This window comes from Monodon monoceros, unplaced genomic scaffold (assembly GCF_005190385.1).
Source record: "Monodon monoceros isolate NGI ecotype Baffin Bay Population unplaced genomic scaffold, NGI_Narwhal_1 Super_Scaffold_20, whole genome shotgun sequence".
Taxonomy (NCBI): domain Eukaryota; kingdom Metazoa; phylum Chordata; class Mammalia; order Artiodactyla; family Monodontidae; genus Monodon; species Monodon monoceros.
Window position 1 is genome coordinate 23,271,096 of NW_021703777.1, and position 16,779 is coordinate 23,287,874.

The following is a 16,779-nucleotide window of genomic DNA, read 5'->3' on the forward strand; positions in this document are numbered from 1 at the left end:
TACTTTACCAAATTAATTGATTAGCTCTAGTATTCTGTGGACCTCATGAAATTTAAAAATTCGTTCTGTGAAAACCCATTTGAAGAAGATGAACAGACAAGTTATAGAGTTGGAAAAATATTTGCAAAGTACATATCCAACAAAGGACTCGTATCTAGGATACATAAGGAATTCTCAAAACTCAACAGGAAAAAAACCCACCCAACTAGGAAATGGACAAAAAACAAGAACAGACATTTCACTAAAGAGGATATATAGATGGCAAATACACACATGAAAAGAGGCTCAACATCATTAGCTATTAGGGGAACATGAATTAAAACCACAATGAGCTATCACTACATAGCTACCAGAACAATTAAAATAAAAAATAGTGACAACATCAAATGCTGACAAGGATATGGAGAAACTGGATCATGCATACATTATGTAAATTTAGGGAGTATTTTTAATATGCTGATTAGAGGCCTCAGCTACAGAAAAAAGTGCTGGTTTACAAGAAGAAGCAGGAATTAATCTTCTACCATTCCTGTCAGCCAGACCAGGAGGGAATAAAGCTAAAGAATGACACCTTTCTTTAACCAAGCTGCACTGCAGTACAAAAAGCTGCTCAAGTGTTCAGGAAAACAAAGACTGACTGAAAAAAAGGTGAAGAATACAACATGTGAATTTTGAACATAACCTAAGAGTTAGCACCATACTCTCAGGCAGAGGGGGCAGGGTGTACCACTTTGGGACAGAATGCATAGTCTAGGTCAGAGGTCAGCTGGAGACTGAGTGGCCTAGAGAGCACAAGGGATTCCTACAGTTTGAACTGGACAGTCTGCTCAGTTGCAGCCAACCTTTGGGAAACTGCAACAAACTAACAGAGGGCAGACCTAAGGAAGGCTGGTCCAAACTTTAGAAAGTAAAAGAGGCAGTGATAAAACCAAGTCTACCTATACAATCTCTATTTGTAAATGATTGGTACTCTGTAATTTCTTGAGACCTTTAGTAACTGTACACACACACACACACACACACACACACACACAAAACACACAGAGAACACATACAGTGGGAGCCAAGCAAGTTGCAGGCTGACTTAGACACACCAGGCTGTGCACATGGCAATCTTTGCCTAGAATTAACTCTGCTTCTTGTCCCTCCTGCAAATAGCAACCAGACTGGGCGCAGCTCTACTGCCTGTTGATTCAGAGCCTCCCCTCACCACTCCATCTCCTGCTGCCTGATTGCAGGAAGAGTCCTGATTATGTGTGTACATGGGGCCCAGGAGAAGTGGAAGAAATAGGATGGGAGGGTAATCTACACATCTTTGGATTGCTTTGCCCAAAATATAGGTGTGATCAGAACAGTTTGGGTGTTGGCTACTTCATTCAATCAGCCTGGTACAGTTTAAGAGGAAATTAGAAATCAGAGGGAATGTCTTTGGCCCACCCTAAGCCAGATCATCTGTAATAGGAATTAAGATTGGACTGTGATCTCATGGTTTTCAAGATGAGGCCATTCACAGGTGTGGTTACTGGGATGAAGATCTTAGTATATTCTTCCTCTCAATTATGTTTCTAAAAACCATCACCGTAACAAAATAGAGCTCTTCATTTAGGAAAAAAAAAATCTAGGGATAAAGATGAACTGTTTTTTCCAAATGCCAAATTTATATTGAAAGCAAAATCATCATAACAGTTAAAGAATGCGGGCAACCAAGATCTTTTCTCAGTTTTCCTTCCTTGTTAATAACTGCTTCGCTGAAATCTAATTACCTTTTCCAGGTTTGTTTCTCCCTAACTGACCTTGAGTTTTCTTTCCACGTTAGGCCCTCTCAGGGCTTTTCAGTGTCAGGGTGGTGGCAAAAGCCACAGCACTTTCCTCCCGACCATGGCCTCTTTCCTTTACCCTGTGATACAGGCTGGCAGGCCTGAGAAGGTGGCTGGTCTACCAGATGTTCCTTTTAACTGCTATTCTATTCATGTCTCCCTTGAGGCTCTTGCATGTGGCCAGACAGAAAAAGGAAGAAACTACTTGGTAGCACAATAACCTGCATTCCAAATACTTCCTTCTGCCTTTCCCCCTAGCCCCAGTCTCCCTGACAGTGACTCTCTTCTACACCTTTCCAGCTTTATGATGTTCTAATGGAAAACAATCTGCCAAGAACCTCCTTTCCTTCTTCTCGACTTTTTAAAACATTAGCAAAGATGTTCTTATGATACGAGTCATCAGCACTTTTTCATATTGTTTTTGAAATTCTTTTAAAAACTAACTATTGCTTAATTTGCATTAGAAAAACTTCTTAACCAAACATTGAAAACTATATAAATAAGCACAGAGTTTTTATTTAGAGGTGCTAGTGGTTTACACATGGAAGTATAAAATTTATAAAAAGTCTCTATTTTTTTTTAAAGATTTGGATTTTTACATTTATCTCTAAATTCTCTGAAAATTATTTTGACATATGATATAATTTATTTTGATATGATGAAAGTTTAAAACCTTTGTTATATTTTTCGTTATAAAAGCAATACACCCTCGTTGCAAAATATAACATATTAAGAAGTTTACAAAGTAAAAATAGAAGAATTTTCCTTTTCCCATCTCTCAAAACCCACAGCTAAAACAACAAATTTTAAGTTTCTTAAAGAAAACTTAATCTGAAGTATACACAATTACTTTTACTATTACTTTTACCTTCAAGTCATTTTCCCATACATATACAAATGTATATAACATACATAAATGCATATCTATGTACCCATTAAACATGCAAAATATATATGCATATATAAAACATTTTAAACAAAACCACTGCGCCTCCAGGGAAGCCCTATATATGTATATTTTAAATGTTGATAGATGCTTTCAAAATTGCCCTCCAAAAAGATGACTTCAATATATACTACCTGCAACTATACATGAGAATACCTGAAAAATAAGGTTTTAAATGAGTCATGAAATAGGGGAAGAATACATTAGCGTAAAACAACTAAAGGCTATTATAAAGCTACTTATGAGAATATAAAATAACATAGTATAAACAAAGACAAATATGATTTAAAAGGTATAGTAAATATATATTTGAGTAAACATGAATTTCTTTAAAAAAGTAATGTAGGTACTGCAGATCTTTTTGCCAGAAAGATACAGTTTTGCACCATTATAAAAATAAATGTTATGAGTAATAAAGGATTTAGGGAGGGTACTGGTCTAAATTTTGAAAGACTGAAGACTAACCACCAATTTCAATTCATAAAACTTGTTGGATACTTTAAAAAACAGCTATAATGGGCTTCCCTGGTGGCGCAGTGATTGAGAGTCCGCCTGCCGATGCAGGGGACGCGGGTTCGTGCCCCGGTCCGGGAGGATCCCACATGCCGCGGAGCGGCTGGGCCTGTGAGCCATGGCCGCTGGGCCTGCGCGTCCGGAGCCTGTGCTCCACAACGGGAGAGGCCACAACAGTGAAAGGCCCGCGTACCACACACACACACAAAAAAAAAACAGCTATAAAAGCCATTTGGACGGGGCTTCCCTGGTGGCGCAGTGGCTGAGAGTCCGCCTGCCGATGCAGGGGACACGGGTTCGTGCCCCGGTCCGGGAAGATCCCACATGCCGCGGAGCGGCTGGGCCCGTGAGCCATGGCCGCTGAGCCTGCGCGTCCGGAGCCTGTGCTCCGCAACGGGAGAGGCCACAACAGTGAGAGGCCCGCGTACCGCAAAAAAAAAAAAAAAAAGCCATTTGGGCTGGCAACTGAGGAAATTTGAAAATGAACTAGATATTAGATTATATTATGGAGCTACTGTTAATTGTCTTAGGCATGATAATGATATAATGGAAGAATGTCCATGGTTCTCAGGAGGTGCATGTTGAAGAATTGTGGTCATGATGTCTGAAACTTACTTTCAAATGGTCCAGCGTGGCAAAATGTATCAATGTTTGAATCTAGAGAGAGGGTAACTAAGTGTTTGCTGTCCTATTGTTTCAACTTTTCTATGGGATTGAAAATTCTTAAAATAGAAAATTGGAGAAGGGACTTCCCTGGTGGTGCAGTGGTTTAGAATCCACCTGCCAGTGCAGGGGACACAGGTTCGAGCCCTGGTCCGGGAAGATCCCACATGCCTTGGAGCAACTAGGCCCCTTCCCCACAACTACTGAGCCTGCCCTCTAGAGCCTGCGAGACACAACTACTGAAGCCCACATGCCACAACTACTGAGCCTGCCCGCCTAGAGCCCGTGCTCCGCAGCAGGAGAAGCCACCGCAATGAGAAGCCCACGCACCACAACGAAAAGTAGCCCCCACTCGCTGCAACTAGAGAAAGCCCATGCACAGCAACGAAGACCCAACACAGCCAAAAATAAATTTAAAAAATAAAACAAAATTAAAAAATAAAGTCAGAGAAGAAGGAAAATAAAACGGTGAAGTTGCAGATCTGGTGTAGACAATTTTATTTCATTATGTTAGATTCTCTGAGGAGAAAGAGAGGTGCTTTGGGGGAACCCACATTTGATTTAGATCTCTAAGGTTATATTTTTAAATTACCATTTCTGTGTCCAGTATTAGGCCAGGTAGGTTTGCAAGGAACAAAACATCTCCCTGACCACTAGCTATGCCTCCCAAATACACAGCATATATCCCAAGGGGGTCGACCTAGGAATATGAGGAACTGGGGAGAAACCTCTTCACTGCTAGAAAGACACCCGAGGCTCAGACCTCCATGAGGGCAGACCACCAGGGCTGTCATCACATAGAAGCAGGACATTGTGACTTCTGACCACTCTAAACGTCGAGCCTAACACCAGGGAGTGGTCCAAGCAGAGGATGCTCTAGCTCATTAGCACTCAGGCCAAAATTACTTAACTTGTCCAGACTATTTTAGATAGTGAATTTGATGGGTTGATGATGCTTGCATCCAGCCCTGGCTGAGTCAACCTTTCTGGCTTTTCAGACACTTAGGGAAATAGAGTAGGAATTGGCTCTTAAAATAATTCCCATGAGCAATTTGCCACAAGATTAATAGCATTCTGTCATGAATACAGGATTTGGAGAAAACATATATAGACATATGTATTTATATATTTACATATGTATATAGTATACATATATATATGCATATATACACACACATCTATATTATATTTTGCCTTTGCTAGCTTTATTTGACAATTACTTTTACTGTTTTTAAATTTTTTTATTTTCAGGTAACTAGTTCTTTCTTAATTATCTCATTAGTAAGAAGAGTCAGAAATATTGACACTGTAGAGTGATGACATTTTGCATAGCGGTCATTTTTTTTTAATTCAGAAAGAATTTTAAATTTTAATTACTTCTTTTTCTTACTTATCACTGTAATTTGAGGAAGTAATAAAAGCTTTAAGCATTATTTCTAGACTTATCAATAGTTAAGAAACTGGAAGGCTATGAAAAAAAATGATATGCCAAACAAAATTCTAGGGGCAGCTACACATCCAAAAAAACCTTAAAAGCTCAGATAATATTTGTCCATATGATAGGAAATGACTGAATTTGGAGACAAAAGACAAAAGAGAATCTGACTCCTATTTCATTAGCCGTCATATGTATCCACCACCATATGAGTTCTAGGCTTCATTATACATTTTTTTCATCTGAAAAATGCAGCATTCTTAATTCTATTTATTATTATTTTTTTAATTTATTTATTTGGTTGCACCAGGTCTTAGTTGCAGCATGTGAACTCTTAGTTTCGGCACACACGTGGGATCTAGTTCCCTGACCAGGGATCGAACCTGGGCCCCCTGCATTGGGAGTGTGGAGTCTTAACCACTGGACCACCAGGGAAGTCCTTAATTCTATTTAGTATTGATTTGAATTAAATTATGCAGGAACAACTCACAGATTATTTTTCTTGGGACCTGTAGTGTGTTATTTCAGGGGAACTCTCTGCTATGAGCCTGTTTCACAGAAAATGGACGATGTTAAGTATAACTAAAACAGAGACATGTTTCTAAACATTTCAGAGGTATGAGTAGTATCATTAAGTAACACAGTCCTCTCTTCAAAACTGGTCTCACAAGCAGAAAGAGTAGCCTTTGAGTCATGAGCACCACACGGCAAGGCCCCTTTCTATCACCGTATCTCCCATTCCGTCTGTCTTTCAAAGCCCATGGCTGACAAGAGAGTAAGCTCTCACCAGGTACTTTCAGAGTGAGCTCTCATCTTGTTTATAGCCTCCAGACTCTTCATAAATATAATTAACTTCATCTACAAAAAACAGTGAAACTTTAACTATTGAAAAACAGCCTTCCAGAACCCTAAGGTTTTCAAAATGGATTTGAACCTGGAAGTAACCCTGATCCCTCCATTCTTGCATACACACAAAATAATAATAATAAAACAACAGTACTGATAATACCTGAGCATTGAGCAAAACAAAATAAACCCCAAAAACTTCCTCAATCCATACATATCACACCTGATATTCTGATGTGCTGAATAAGATTTATTCATTCATTCACTTGTTGATTGATTCAACGAATACTTATTTACCAACTATAATGAGTTCCATTCAAGGCGGGGGTGGGGGGGGCGTGTGGGCATGGCAGTAAATAAGACAGACAAGGTTTATTTGGATGGTTGAACAGGAAAGGCCTTCAACCTAAGTCTTGAAATGATGAGGATGCTACGATAAAAGGACCAGCACCCCAGAGAGAGACAATCTGAGAGCTAGGGGTCCGAAGTAACAGTAAACTTAGTGTGTTGATGGACAAAGGCTAAAGCATGGGAGCAAGCAAGACAGTGGTAGGAGGTTAAGATCGGAGAAGTATTTAGTAGCCATAGGAAGAAGTTTTATTTTTATTCTATGTGCAGTTGGATGTCACTGGAGGATTTTAAGCAGAAAAGTCACTAATACCTTATTTATGTTTTTAAAAGATTGTTCTTGCTGCTTTTAGAAGAATGGACTGTAGGAGGCAAGATAGAAGCAGAGTAGAGCTTGGACCAAACTTTTAAGGCATAAATGATGCATTCTGATTGCCTATAATATATATAAAAGACCACTATGTCAGCACAATGGATGAAGTAAATGGGAGAATCAAGGGAAACTAGACAAAGCAAGGAGAGAAGATGAGGGAAGAAATTGGGAAAGATCTGAACCTAGGAATGGGCACTGTGTAATGAGCAGAGACAGAAGACCCTAAATAGGACTTCCATGAGCCTGGGACACCTTGTTATAGAAAAGTAAGGAAATGCCAGAAAGTATGATGATGCTCCAAACTAATGAGGGCATGTCAAAAGGTTGTAGGAGTCTGCATGAAGGGGCAACCACTGGCAGTATTCTAGGCCATGCATTCATCAGAATGAATACTGAATGAAGTGTATATTACACGTTGAAGAAAAAGGATCCATGAAGGTCATACTGACACTGAAAAAATTCTTTACAAAGCCCAAGTGGAGGAGGAGTTATACTCTACAGAAAAAGAAGTGCCAACTAATAAATGCAAAGGCATGATGTAAGTAGAAAATCCCCATTTTTACAATCACTACAGTAATAACTGATTCAGCAAGAACCAAAAATGGGTGGCTAAGATCAAAAGTAGTATCTGTTCTTATCAGTTTAATATCTGATATGTCCTCTATCCAAGGACAATATATTATTAGAAAGGAATGAAGTACTGATACATGCTACATCATGAATGAACCTTGAAAACATTATGCTAAGTGAAAGAAGCCAGCCACAGACAGCCACGTACTGTATGGTTTTATTTATGTGAAATGTCCAGAACAGGCAAATCCATTGATAGAAAGTAGGTTAGTGGTTGCTAGGGGCTGGCGGAAATGGTGAGTGGCTGCTAAGTGGTCCAGGGTTTCTTTCTGGGACGATGAAATGTTATAAAATTGATTTTGGTGATGGTTGCACAAATCTGTGAATATACTAGAAACTAATGAACTGTATAATTTAAATGGATGAATTTTATGGTATGTGAAATATATCTCAATAAAGCTGTTTTTTAAAACAAAAAATAAACTAAAGTAAAAAATAAACAGAAGGAGCTAAAACTCAAAAAAAAAAAAAAAAGAAAGGTGAGAGGGTTCTGCTTGTGCTTAGGATGTAAAAAGCTGCTAGACAAGGTTGCTCCCATTCTAACAACAAGAAAAAATTGTATAATCAGTAAAATTATAACTTTTCTAGAACTCACCAGAGAGATGAGGTCACAGGACAACCAAGTACACTGAATTCCACAGAGTGACAATCCCCTCTGCAGAGAAGTGGGACTTTTGCCTTTGAGAGGGCATGAGTAGAAGAGGTCATTGCCATAAAGGTGGATAAGAAGAAATCAGCTAATATTGCTTAATAAATTCTTAGAATCAGTACAGGCTGATGAATCAGTTTAGAATAACTGGGAGTCCCTGACACAAAGAGAATCTGCACTCACTTGCAAGTTCTTTTCTGCAGGCTTCTACTAGGTCAAAACTAAGCATAGGGCAGAAGACTCGAGAAAGTCCCTGCTGATGTGCAATGGTAATTGACTGATGCGGGAGGAAAAATGCATAAAAGACTGCCTGCTTCCCTAGATCCTTCTTTCTTTGGAGCAAAAGCTTTTTACCACTTGCTAGGGGCAGCAAAACATTATGAAAGATCTACTGCTTGAAGGAAGGGTAGAAATAAAAGCCCTCTGCGTCTGGGGAAAGCTCAGGAATACCTCTTAGGCTCAGATTCCTGTACTGATATCAATTAGAGGTCTGCTACCACTGGAGAAGGGGTAAGACCACCATAAATACAATGCAGAGTTTGGCTACCATGGGGGAATATGGGCAGAATTGCAGAGAAAGTTCCACCCTCTGAGTTCCAGGGTCACAGGCTTGCCTAAGACTACGGCTGGATCAGGATAACTGATAACCCCCTTTGTCCCCACCACTACTAACAGGAGCCTACCATTAGTAACTATCAACAACAGTCTTCCACTGAAAGAAAAGAGACTTCCTCTTCAGTGCAAATGTTAAGGGACTACTGGAAGCTATGGGTAGAGCAGGAACACTGCCAGGTCATATGCTAAGCACAAGGTAACCATAACCCACTGCTGGTTGAATTTCAATCTCGTATCGCACTGAAGATAACAACAACAAAATCCAAGTTTAGTTCAACCTGTGACTAGATGGACCCAGTGCCCCACACTAATGGCCTGACTGACAAAGCAGCATGCCTATTTCCAGACATAAGGACTATACATGTCTCAGTGTCTACAGTTCTTCAATACATAATGTCTGACATTCAATCAAATATTTAAGTCACACAGAAAGACAAGAACCTACCCATTGTCAAGAGATTAGGGAATCAACAGAAGCAGACTCAGAGATGACCCAGATGTTGGAGCCCTTAGTCAGGGATGTCAAAATAACTAGAATTAATATGTTAAAGGACTGAGTGGAAAAGGTCTATAACATGCATGAATATATGGGGGAATTTTAGCAGAGAAGTAGAAAATATAGAGTCCAGTGGAAATGCTAGAAATTTTAAAAAGTAATAGAGATGAAAAAATCTTTTGATTGACTTGTTAGCAGAATCAATACAACTAAAGAAAGATTTAGCAAACATAAAGATAGGCCAACAGAAATTATACAAACTGAAACACAAATAGAAAAAAAAGAGTGAAAAAAATATAATAGAGCATCCAAGGGCTGTGGGACAGAATCAGTCTAACATATATGTAACTAGTCTCAGAAGGAAGAGAAAAGGAATTCTCCGGTGGTCCAGTGGTTAGGACTGCATGCTTCCACCACAGGGGGCACAGGTTTCATCCCTGGTTGGGGAACTAAGCTCCCACAAGCCACATGATGTGGCCAAAAAAAATAAAAAAGAAGAAGGAAGAGAACAGAGTAATGATGATAATAATAACAATGATGATGATAGCTAACCTCCAAGAATCCCAAGCGGGATAAATACCAACACCACACACACACTTAGACATATCATAAACAAACTGCTGAAAACCGAAAAGCAAGAAAACACTGAAGGCAAGAAGGGAAAAAAGGAAACATTACATAAAGAAGAACAAAAATAAGAATTATAGCAGACTATCAGAAACTACACAAAGCCAGAACAATGAAGCAATGTCTTTAAAGTACTAAAAGAAAACAACCTGTCAACCCAGAATTTTATACCCAGTGAAAATATATTTCAAAAATGAAAGAAAAATAGAGACTTCTTTCAGACAATAAAAGCTGAGATAATTCACTGCCAGCAGAACTGAACCACAAGAAATGTTAAAGAACATTCTTCAGGAAGAAGATATATGATATTAGGTGGTAGTTTTTAAACCTACACAAATCAATAAAAAGCACCAAAAAAATTTTTACATGGTCAATATAAAGAGACTTTATCTTATTTGTAAGCTCTTTTTAAAAAAGAAAAAAACCTGACTATCTAAAGCAAAAATGATAATGTATTGTGCATTTTATAACATGTAGAATTAAAATGTATGACCAACATCCTACCAAAAGTGGGAGGAAAGAATCTGAAGTATAAGAATGAAATAATGCCTTTTGCAGCAACATGGATGTACCTGGAGATTATCATACTAAGTGAAGTAAGTCAGAGAAAGACAAATGCCTTATGATACCACTCATATGTGAAATCTAATTTTTTTTTAAAAATGATACAAATGAACTTATTTACAAACCAGAAACAGACTTACAGATATCGAAAACAAACTTATAGTTACCAAAGGGGAAATGTGGAGGGGAGGGATAAATCAGGAGCTTGGTATTAACATACACACACCACTATATATAAGACAGATAACCAACAAGGACCTACTGTATAGAACAGGGAACTCTACTCAATATTCTGTGATAACCTATATGAGAAAAGAATCTGAAAAAGAATGAAAAAAAATATATATATATGTATATAACCGAATCACTTTTCTGTACACCTGAAACTAACACAACATTGTAAACCAACTGTACTCCAATAAAAAAATTTTTTTTTAATTGATTCTAAAAGAAAAAACTTTTTTGAAGCATAGCACTGTAAGATTATTACACTATACAGGAAGTAATATAATCTTACTTGAAGGTAAACTGCGATAAGTTAAAGATGGATATTGTAAAGCCTAGAGCAACCACTAAAAAAATTAAAGAGATGCAACTAATAACACAAATGGTAGTAATAAAATGAAATCAGAAATATGTGACACAATCCAAAAGAAGGTGGTAAAAGAGGGGAAAGAGAACAAGGAACTGATGGAAAATAGTAGCAAGATGTTAGATTTAAATTCAATCATACTACTAGCTACATTAAATATAAATAATCTAAACAACACAGAAGTCAGAGATTGACAGACTGAACAAGCAGCAAGATCCAACTGTAGGCTGTCTATTTCTTCAAATAAAAAAAAAACGCAAGGCAACTATGAAAATATGTGCATGGAAAAAGAAACTCTTTAAGAGGAATAAACATATTTCAAAGTGAACAAATAGGCCTTCTAAAAATTAAGAATATAATATTTTTTTAAGATCTTTTTTTGATGTGGACCATTTTTAAAGTCTTTATTGAATTTGTTACAATATTGCTTCTGTTTTATTTTTTGGCCATGAGGCATGTGGGATCCCAGCTCCCCAGCCAGGGATCCAACCCGCACTGCCTGCATTGGAAGGCTATGTCTCAACCACTGGACCACCAGGGAAGTTCCAAGAATAAAATATTCTTTAGGAAACAAAATGGATAGATTTTAACATATAATCAAAAAGAGAATTAGTGAACAGGAATAGATTGGAAAAACTATTCAGGAGTCATCATAAGAAAACAGGATAACTGTGAAAGTGAATTTATGAGAAGTTATAAGAATAGAGTGAGAAAGACTAACATAAATCTAAGTTGATTTCCAGAAAGAGATAAGAGAGAGAATTTGGCAGAGAAAATATTTGATGACAGAACAGTTAAAATTTTCTTAAAATACAGCACTCAGAGATTCAAGAAGTCTTACAAATCCAAGCAGCATAAATCAAAAGAAATCTACAACCCGATGTTTCATAGTAAAACTGCAAAAGACTAAAGTCAGAGAGGATTTTAATAGTGGTCAGAGGACTGAAAAATTAGACAGACACATAACTGTTCATCTTTCAAAAAAAATGCCAGGGGCTTCCCTGGTGGCGCAGTGGTTAAGAATCCGCCTGCCAATACAGATACGGGTTTGAGCCCTGCTCCAGGAAGATCCCACATGCCGTGGAGCAGCCAAGCCCGAGCGCCACAACTACTAAGCCTGCGCTCTGGAGCCCGCGAGCCATGACTACTGAGCCCAAGTGCCACAACTACTGAAGCCCACGCTTGTGCTCTGCAGCAAGAGAAGCCACCGCAACGAGAAGCCTGCGCACCGCAACGGAGAGTAGCCCCTGCTCGCCACAACTAAAGAAAAGCCCACGCATGGCAACAAAGACCCAACACAGCCAGAAATAAAAATAAGTAAATAAATTTATTTTTTAAAAACAGCCAGATGACAGTGAAATAATAGTCAAAGTAATGAAGAAACAAGGTCTCCAAAAATTCTTTGGTTAATATATTTAACAGTGAAATGTTGTAAATATTTTCTTTCAGATTGGGAATTGAGATAAGGATGCTCATTATCACCACTTGTGTTCAATATTATGCTGAAAATTCTAGTCAGTGCAGTAATTCAAGAGGAAAAGTAAAAGCATAGAGTTTCAAAGGGAGAAACAAAACTATCATTATTACAGATGGCATGGATGTACACACAGAAAATGCAAAAGAATCTATGGCTAAATAATTAAAATTAACGAGAGCTTCGCAGTGCAGCTGAATATACAGTTAACATACAAAAATGAGTTGCATTTTCATAAACCTGCAACAAATAGATAAAATGAACTTTTAGAAATGTCATTTCCAGTAATATTTTGAAAATGTACCTAAGATAAATCTAACAGAAGATGTGGAAAACTTTTATGGAGAAAGCCATAAACATTTTACTACATATTAAAGATGGCCTAAATAAATTGACATGTACATCATATTCCTGGATTAGAGGACTTATTATTGTGAAGGTGTCAATTCTTGAGAAAGAAGAAGGTAGGGAATTGCCCTACCAATTATCAAGTTTACTGTAAAGTTACTGTAATTAAGACAATGTGGTTTGGGCACAGGAATAGACAAACTGTGGAAGAGAATGGAGACACAGACAATCATTTGATAAATGATAGAGTCACTATTGCAGTTTAGCGCAGAGTGGTCGTGCAGTTCAATGTACTACTGAACCAGTTTCAAGTGGAGAACAGATCTAAATGTGAAAGGCAAAAAATAAAGCTTTAAGAATATCACAAAGGAGAATATCTCTGTGACCTTGAGGGTATTAAAGGATTTTTTAAAAGATTTTCTTTAATGGACAATTTTAAAGGAAAAGTTAATAAATCCAGTTACATTGAAATCAAGAATTCCTCAAACGCTATCATGAAAGGGAGTAAAAAAAGCAAACTGTAAAGAGGTATTTGCAACACACATTAGCACAAAAGACTAGCATTCAGAATATACTAAGAACACTACTGAATTGATAAATAAAATGAGAAAAAAACAAGATAAAGCTGAGCAAAGATAGATAGGTAGATAGATAGATGATAGATATTACTAAAGAAGAAACTCAAATGACGAAAACATTATAAGTAATTAACTTCGGGCTTCCCTGGTGGCGCAGTGGTTGAGAGTCCGCCTGCCGATGCAGGGGATACGGGTTCGTGCCCCGGTCCGGGAAGATCCCACATGCCGCGGAGCGGCTGGGCCCGTGAGCCATGGCCGCTGAGCCTGTGCTCTGCAACGGGAGAGGCCACAACAGTGGGAGGCCCGCGTACCGCAAAAAAAAAATCAACTTCATTAGTAATTAGAGAAATGAAAATGAAAATCATAATAAGATACCATTAAACACCCACCTGTTTTGCAAAATTTAAGAACTGTGGCAATATAAAGTGTAGAAGTGAATCAGTGAGAATTCTTATATACTTTGTTGGGGGTACAAATGGGAATGACTGCTTTGGAAAACAATGTTTCATCACTATTAAACTTGTACATACACTGCAATTTCAGTAATTACTCTCCAACATATATATCCTCGATCTACTCATGTTCCTGAGCACCTGGGTACAAATATAAGAATAATCAAAGCAGATTGTTCTCACTAGCTCCAAACTTAAAATAACCCAAAAGTATATAAACCACAGATCGGTAAATAAAACATGAATACAACCAATGAAAATGAAGGAACTACATCTACACGAGTGAATAGCAAAATTATAATGTAGAATAAAAGAAGCAAGTCATAGAAGTATACATACACTATGGTTTCATTGATAGAAAATACAAAAACAGGCAAGACTAAAAAATATTATTTAAGCATGCACACATGGGTGGCAAAGATATTTTTTAAAAAGTGAATAATAGACATAAAATTCAGAGGAATTTTTTTCTTTGGGGAGAAAAGAAGGGAACAGAATTGGGGAGAGGCCTAAAGAAAAATTCTAATATGCTCTTAATGTTCTAATTTATAACTTGGTTGACATGTGAAAGGGTGTTTTATTATTAAAAATGTACATATGTATTTTAAATGCTCTTAGGTTTATATGAAAGATTTCAAAAGAAAGAAGGAAAAACAAATTAAAAAAAATAATGAATCCTTACTTCCAGCCAAGATGGAGTAACAGAGACAAGACACTCTACTGCCTGAAACAATGGACCAAAAAATGGACAAAATATATGAAACAATGGTTTCAAAACACTGAACACCAGGCATTGAAGGAAAGTGATCCCTGAGAGGAGAGCCCTACAACTGGCCCAGCTTACTGCTTTGAGAGAATTTCTAGCTGGAGAAATAGAGGGGGGACTCAAGCAGAGCCCAGGAGACTCCCCAAGTTGAGATGTAAGAAAGTCCTGAGAGACAAAAGTGGCCTGGGTTCAGGACCAAATACCAGAGAGAGGACAGCTGCATGGAGAGAGAACTCCAGAGATCTGCAGAGTCCCCTTTGAGAATTCAGTAGAATTCTGATGAATGCATGCAAGTGAGGAAACCACCCAAGTATGGGCAAAGTACCACCTAAAAGGATCAAACGGTATAACACTGAGTGTGGGAAAATTTACACCCCGTAGGATATTTATTGAGGCTCCTCTATGCTAGGCAAGTTACCAAGTATATCTTAGCTTCACAAAAACCTGTGAGATAGATAATACACTTATTTTACAGAAAAGGAAGCTGAGGTTCCAGAAGGGAATAGCTTTTGCAGGATTACAGAACTAGTAAATGTCAGTGCCTCGATCCAAGATTAAGTCTTCTGACCAAAAAACACATGTCTTTTTGCAGTTTGCTGTGCTCTCTCTCCTTGCACCATGATCTGTGGTTGACAAAATTCAGAATTATCTTTCCTTTATCTTACTTACTGGAAATCTCTCTTCCTTCAGTAATTATTTGAAACTGGCACTCAACTCTAACAATGCACATACTCAACATTTTTCATAAATGCTGCAGTTTTTCTTCATCCTTTCAAGGTCAACTTTCTTTAGAGAAGGGTTATAGTTTTATTCAAATTATTTAAAAAATGAATTGAGTACCTTCAGGGCACCAGAACAAACTTCGTAAAAACATTTACACAGAGTCTTAAATATTGGGGTTTTGGAAATGATTTTTTTTCTACAGAACCCTTTCTGTCTTTAAGAATGTTAGTTAAATCCAGAGGCTTTAATTAAGTCATCCCTAAAGTCAGCATCACATCACATCTTGCAAGGTTTGGTGGAATGGATGAATGAAATCCCTAATTGAAGAATCATGGAGTTGGGGATAGTGTGGGCCATCTCAAATGGAGCAATACTGTGAATACAAAATGTCACCTGCCACATCAGTAAACAAAGGCTGTTGCAGCCATCAAGCCATCACATTACAGCTGCCCAGATGATGAGCCCTGAGGGAACTCAGGATGAAAGAACATAGGATACTGGCCCCAGATAGGTGAGGTGCATATCAAAGGAATGATGGCAGTGAGCCCAAGTTTTGCATCTTCCCATAAAAAGAAAAGCACTAAATTCCCTAACTTGATATATCTGGTTTTCTTTAATCGACAGTAATCTTTTGATTCCAACTACTTGGTCTTTTGCTGCAAAAACTCTTATATATCCTGGCTCCCCCCTTGCCTCTTCGGAACAGTCTCTCAGAATTACCTGAGATGCTGTGTCCCAGGCTTAAGTCCTGAGTTTTGTCTGCCAAGTAAAACATGACTCTCAACTTTTAGGTCGTGCATTTTTTTTCAGTCAACAATACCTAAGGGGTATCCTTAATCTGGATCACTGAATCCTGAAACTAGACCCAAAATTTCACATTTTTGTTTGTGCAGTTTTCCAGGGGGACTCTAACAGCTTTCTTCAGATTCCCAGTGGAGTCTATGATCCAGTTAAGGTAAACTTTTACTCAATACTAGTCGTTCTCAAAGTGTGGTCCCTGGACCAGCAGCAACAACATCACCTGGGATCTTGTTAAAACTGCAAGTGCTCGAGCTTCACCTGGACCTGCTGAATCAGAAACTCCGAGGGTGGGGCCCAGTGATGCATGTTTTCAGGATCCCTCCAGGCAACTGTGATGCGTGCTCAAGTTCAAGTTTAAGAACACAACTCTCTACTTCCCTTGGATTGGCCTCTGTTCTCATCCAGCTGAAAAGGCTTCCCTTATCTCCTCAGAGACCTCCCTTTTTTTGACCTTGTTCAAGCTCATCTCTAATTCTACTGAATGGCGGAAGTTTTCCAAGCCTGGAGGAACTAAATTCAATTT

The 16,779-nt window shown here is 38.2% G+C and overlaps 1 pseudogene; it reads left to right on the forward strand.

Annotated features, from left to right (window-relative positions):
* Window positions 1-7,520: 7,520 nt before the first annotated feature.
* Window positions 7,521-7,643, forward strand: LOC114903335 (annotated as a pseudogene).
* The last annotated feature ends 9,136 nt before the right edge of the window (window positions 7,644-16,779 follow it).